The sequence below is a fragment of the Pristis pectinata genome, chromosome 29 (genome assembly GCF_009764475.1).
Source record: "Pristis pectinata isolate sPriPec2 chromosome 29, sPriPec2.1.pri, whole genome shotgun sequence".
NCBI lineage: Eukaryota > Metazoa > Chordata > Chondrichthyes > Rhinopristiformes > Pristidae > Pristis > Pristis pectinata.
The window spans coordinates 20,075,792-20,082,399 of NC_067433.1; the positions used below are offsets into that span (position 1 = coordinate 20,075,792).

The 6,608-nt window shown below is 38.6% G+C and overlaps 1 long non-coding RNA gene across 1 annotated transcript in view; it reads right to left on the reverse strand.

Moving 5' to 3' along the window:
- Positions 1 to 6,501, reverse strand: part of LOC127584362 (uncharacterized) — a 10,916-nt gene extending 4,415 nt beyond the window's left edge. Inside the window, exons 1-2 of the long non-coding RNA XR_007958378.1 lie at positions 6,417 to 6,501; positions 4,237 to 4,293 (exon numbers count right to left, since the gene is read on the reverse strand). This is a non-coding gene — a long non-coding RNA (uncharacterized LOC127584362). The remainder of the gene's footprint in view (positions 1 to 4,236; positions 4,294 to 6,416) is intronic.
- Positions 6,502 to 6,608: the final 107 nt, after the last annotated feature.

The following is a 6,608-nucleotide window of genomic DNA, read 5'->3' on the forward strand; positions in this document are numbered from 1 at the left end:
TCTCCAGCACAGTCACATCCTTACAATGGTGGCAGCAGGATTTTAACTTCCACTACAGAAAGACAACACCTCTGACAGTGCGGCAGGCTCTCTCCAATGCAGGGATGGGTCAGCCTAATTTTCCTCTTCATTTCTCTGGAGTGCCACTAGAATTCTTGTCCTGACTCAACAAAAATCTTTCAATCTTAAAAAAGATCAGTTCTTAGAACAAAGCACATCCGGAGAGGTTGCAGTGGGATTGGACAATAGCATCGCGCTGTGAGAGAGGAGACTTGAGGGAGCACCACACTGTGGGAAGTTCATATTCAATTCATTCCTAGTTATAGTACATGTTTTTTTTAAAGTCACACATCAAAGAATGTTGATTTGTATATTGTGTGAAGTGACTGCCATGGCAGAGGAGTGAAGTATGGGCCACACCTGTGCCAAGTACAGCACCGGGAATACCTCACACCTGATGACCATCATCGAGAGGGACACCACTTGCACAGAAACTATTTTCATTTAACCTGCAGGTTGCTCTCAAGTGAAGTACAATGGTGCAAATGATCTTTGAGTGAAGGCTACTGCATAGTGTTACTTCCACCTTGTGCAAGAGGAAGGACCTTATGTGATACATTCATTTAAATGAAATGAAGTTGCTCAGTGATGTATATTACTGTACTGATAGTAAATATGTAAACATTGCTTTTGTGCGAACTAGGAATCTAGTTTTCTATGAAATACAGTACTTAATTTTGGATTTTATTTGAAAAATGAAAATGACTTAGCCAGATTGTATATGAACCCCGTTGACTCTGGTTTATAATATCCTTCAGTACACAGTGAGACCATAATAACATTTATCCAATGGGAACTCCTAGATTCTTTCCTTACCAACTGTAACCTAGCAGACAAATAATATGTTGGTGTGGTATAATTTCTCCCTCTCTATAAAATGGTATATTCAGATTGGCCATTGATAGGGCCTTTACAATAATTAAAATAAAAATGGTGAGGCAAAGTTCAAGTGTTCAAATTTCTGTCAAAAAAAAGAGAAAACAGATCGAGGATTTTGACCTGCAGCTATAACAGCAATTGAAGTAATGGACATCCAGCCTCCCAACACCCCACCCAATGATATTACCAAGTGTCTATAAGATAGCAATTATACATTTTGCCTTCAAAGGCAAATCTCACAATCTCACTTCAGGAGAAAATGTGTGAATTGATTGGGACAGTAAGCACAACCCAAAACCAAATGAATGTGTTATTCACTTTATATGTTTTGTTTTTGTGGGGTTTTGCTGTGCATAGTCATATTTATCCAGATACAGTAATGGTAAATTTGTAAATAATTAACTGATGTGACTTATCAAGGATGCAATCAGACATTCAAATGTATTAACTTTCTGTTTACATAAAACACTCCATCATTTAGCTATTGCCCAGAGATCCTTATAGAAATAATAATAGCAACACCTCCAGTTCACATTTGATGGTGTCACAGAGATGAAACAAACAGTTCTTGTTTTGCTCATGCAATTTTACTGCTCTGTGCAAGACTGCAAGAAATTGCAGAGACTTGTGAACACAGCCCAGTCCATCACGCAAACCAACTCCCCCTCCATTGACTCTGTCTACACTTCCTGCTGCCTCGGGAAAGCAGCCGACATAATCAAGGACCCCTCCCACCCAGGTCATTCTCTCTTCTTCCCTCTCCCATTGGGTAGAAGATACAAAAGCTTGAGAGCACGTAGCACCAGGCTCAAGGACAACTTCTATCCTGCTGTTATCAGACCCTTGAACGGACCTCTCATTCACTAAAAGATGAACTCTTGATCTCCCAATCTAGCTCGCCATAGCCCTTACACCTTATTTGTCTACCTGCACTGAACTTTCTCTAACTGCAACACTATGTTCTGCATTCTGTTTTTCTTTTTACTATCTCGATGTACTTGTGTCTGGTTGGCATGCAAACAAAAGCTTTTCACTGTATCTTGATAATGTGACAATAATGAACCAATACCAATTACAAGAAATCATACTTAATGTCGACTATCTCTCTACATTCTCAGTCCTGAGGCAGGGTCTCAACCCGAAATGCCAGCTATCCCTTTGACTCTACACATGCTGCTCGACCTGCTGAGTTTCTCCAGCAGTTTGTTTTTTTGCACCATACTTATGTACGGAATGATCTGTCTGGTTGGCATGCAAACAAAAGTTTTTCACTGTATCTCGGTACATGTGACAATAATGAACATCTCAAACTATATCATGTTTAAACTCGGAAAAAATTAGGAGTGGTACTGTTGATCCTTCGCTTAAATTTGAAGATATTTGGAGTCCATTTATTCAATACTTTCATATGATATAGATCCCTTTTCAATAACTTTTCAATTTAGAGGAACGGAGTTGACAACATAATATTGCTCTGCTTCTATTGAGAAATTTCAGTCCAGTTTTTTGTTCTTCTTTGTTTGCCTTTTTTTTTGAAATTTTCTTCTTAGTTTGGTTTGTTATATTATTTACAATTTTTTATTGATTTGGGGATATTTTTTCTTTTCTTTTATATACAAAATAAATCTTTTTCTTTCCTTTGTTTTATATTATATTTATCTACTAAGAGATCGTGAGATCTAAAGATTTTTTTATATTTTATTATTCTTTATGATTACCTATGCCATGATTGTTCTCTTGATCTCTTTGTATTACATGTACAATCATTGATGTTATATATTAATCTGTATTAATTTGGAAGCTAATAAAAAGATTGAAAAAGAAAGAAAGAATAATGAACCAATAACAATACCAATACAACAACATTTTTTCAAATTTTCCATGTAAAAGGGATAACATTTTTAAGCCGTATTGTATTTCGTTCAGTGTTTGCACGAACAAGATAATTTAGAAGCAATCTACCTCCACTAAGTAAGCTATTTCCTGAAACTTCCATGATCTCCATCCAACCTGCTTTCTATGCATCCTTCCTTGCTGTTACAGGAGGTTTTTACTTTCACCATCCTTTATGCTGTCTACACTTTGCCTTGACCATTGGAGCTTAGATTTTACCTTATTTTTTCCAGTTAATTCTCACAGAAAACAACAAGCCAAGCTGCCACCCAGTCGACAGCATGCTGCTCCTCACAAAGCAACTGCTCATTCTGTGCCCATTCACCCACTGTATGCTTTGCTCTTTCTAAATCAAAGTGCCTTCCTCAGATCGCCACCAGAGTGTGCTAGTTTATTTCAAATGCTGCTGTGTTCAAACTCTGACGTCACTAAATGGTGGGTGATAAAACTACGAACATTTAGATGGTGGCCATATTGATATTATATGTGATGCAGCAAAAACTCACTGCATTTCAGCTACAGAGGGACTATGCTTACCTGTAGCCCCATACATTTATTTTACAGGACAGATGAGATGCCACAATAAATCAATGGTCCAAAATTTTACATAATTGTTACTTTCATATTTGTCTGCAAACAAAATGGGAATGTGGATGATTCAGTCTGAGCTAAGGCTGCGAGAATAAAAGTATCTCCAGCACCAATTCCACTAATAAGTTCAAAACATTAAACAGTTTATGGTCTGCGCTAAATCTGCATTCTCACATCTCTGACGTATTAATTTCCCATCAATTGTGGGAATTTAATGTTTACTGGCTTAAGGATACCCACATTTCAACCTGGTTTTACTGAGTAGTGCAGGTGAAGCTCTCCTTACATCCAATTGCACCTATGACAAATGAAGACACAAGAGACTGCAGATGCTAGAATTGGAGCAAAAAAGCAACTACTGGAGGAATTCACTGGGTCAGGCAGCTGCCTTATTTGGTTCCAGGCGCCACCTTCCTTTCCTTTGAGACTCCATCACCTGCAGCCCTTTGTTGCCTCTACCTATCTTCCGTCCTCTACTTGACTTCATCTCCCAATCACCCTTCCTCACCTGGATTCACCTATCCCTTGCTCTTGCCCCATCCCCTCTCCTCACCTCTTTATACTGGCTATTTCCCCTCTACTCTTTCAGTCCAGATGAAGGGTCTCGACCCAAAATGTCAACAATCTATTTCCTTTTACAGATGCTGCCTAACTGCTAAGTTCCTCCAGCAGTTTGACTTTTTTGCACCTATGACATATACATCTAATATTAGATACATCTGATAAAAGATAACCAAAATAGAAATTGATCCAACACTAACTTCTTGGGTAACAATCATCCATTTAGTAAAAGGTTAAAGCAATGTGACTTACTATATGGCAGTTAGGAGGCTTTCCCAGTTTTCTTCCTACTTGCAACATTTGGGACAACTGTAATTGAGACGATAACAAGAAAGAGATAATGTCCTCCAGTTAAACTTAGTGCTCATGAAAGAGAAAGGACAAAGTATTTGTTTGCATTATTGTAAAAAAAAATTCAGCATAGCTTTGATAGAATTGTTCAGTGGTGACATAGAAGTGTTTCTGGAATGGGAGTGGATCTAGACAGACATAACAATTGAGTACTGATTTTTATGTAATATTAATTGTATACTCTAGTAATTCAATAAGATGCCATTCCTTTAAGGATACGTAGTAACCTGACTGACCACTCCTTCACTCAGTGTCACCAAAAGAGAAACAGATTAACTTGTGTACGGCGTTAAAGCAAAACAGTTGATGTTGGCTATCAACTGCTTTCTGAAATTATTTTATTTTCAATACTTTCAGATCTTTAAACATGTAAAGCATTGTATAGATTTACAGATTGTTCCATAAGGAAGACAAATGAAAAGCTTTAAATTATTTTTGAGTAAGAAGTGATGATTACTGTCTTTGTTAACTACAAGCTTCTAATCCAAATTAAAAGGCTACCTCCAAATCTAAGGCTCAACTAATGATATCTCATAGGAGCCTTATGAAATGCCTATGTAGGCAGTCACTGCTTATCAATAATATCTTTGTTTTTTAGCTTTGAAAGAAGGCTTTTGAGGGGTGTTTAAAATAAATTAAATGGTAGGCTAAATCAGATACATTATTGGAGGTGTTTCCTTTGGGGGAATTGTGGGGTGTATTTTCAAATTCTGATTGAATCTGCCTCCATTACAACCTAAAACAGAGTATTTACTGTTTGACCACTTGAAATTTTTTAAAAAATCAATTTCGATTTTTTTTTGCAAATCACCTTTCTTTTTTCTCCTCTACTACTTAACTCTCCTGTGAATGAGAACAGTTTCTATCTACTCTGTCCATACCCTTCCTGATTTTAGATAACCTTCTCTGAGAACAGCCCTACTTCTTCAGTTTATTCACAATTCTAAAGAATCATTTCAGCACAATGTGCCTGCTGTGGTCAAATCGGTGTTTTATAACGGTTTGGTGTAACTTCCTTGCCTCTATTTATAAAGATCAGATCCTATATGCATTTTTAACCACTTTCTCAACTTGCCCTGTCACTTCAACAAACCATGCACAGTTTGCCATGGATCCCTGTACTCCTTTTAGAATTGTGCTCTCTTTTCATGCTTTCTACCAAAATATAACACTTCCTGTTTCTCAGCATTAAATTTCATATGTCAGCTGTCTGACCAATCCACCATCACATTTGGAATCTATTACTACCCAAGAGTCTTAGAGACTTACAGCATGGAAAGAGACCCTTCGGCTCACCGAACCTGTGCTGACCATCAACCATCCATTTACACCAATCTGACATTAATTGCATTTTATTTTACTCACCCCACATTCCCATCAACTCCTCCCAGATTCTACCACTCCCCTACACACTCAGGGCAATTTATGACAACTAATTACCTACCAACCTACGTCTTTGGGATGTGGGAGGAAACTGGAACTCTCAGAGGAAACTCACACAGTCACAGGGAGAATGAGTAAACACTGCACAGGCAGCACCTGAGGTTGGGATTGAACCTGGGCCTCCGGTGCTGAACCACTGTATCCACATTACAATTCACTACACATCCAAGTTATGGATCATCTGTGATTTTGGAAACTGTGCCCTGTAGACCTAATTAATGTTTATTAAGAAAAGCCTATTATCAATTCCTGGGCAACTCCACAATATATTCTCCTACTCTGAAAAAAAACTACTCTTTTCTTCCGGTAATTCAGTTAACTTTCTATCCATGCTACTGAAGCCTGTCTTATTCCATGGACTTCAACACTGAGGGGCAAGCCCATGGTGGCACCTTATCAAGTGGCATTTGGAAGTCCTTATTTACCACATTAACCGTATGATAAATGCGTTTAGGATCGATGTCAGGGCATTCTTCACACAGAAAAGAGACTAATACATGAAATGCATCCCAAGGCGAGCAAGAGGAGAAGAAAATTCTGAGTTTATTAAATCTGGAAGCTGTAATATCAGAGGATGTGGGATCTGTCTCAGTGGATTCATTAGGATAAGCCACATGACCTCCTTCACTCATAGCTACCTTGAAGATTCAGTGGGTCTCCACACACGTTAACCAGCCCCGCCGTTTGAAGGAATCCCCACAGCTGAACAAACCTCCATCTTCCAAGGCAGACAACTATGCAGCATCACGCATGCGCGGCGGCCCGGCCAATGGCGCATGCGCAGTTAGGTGGCCTAGTTGCGCATGCGCACAGTTGGGCGGCGGGAGATT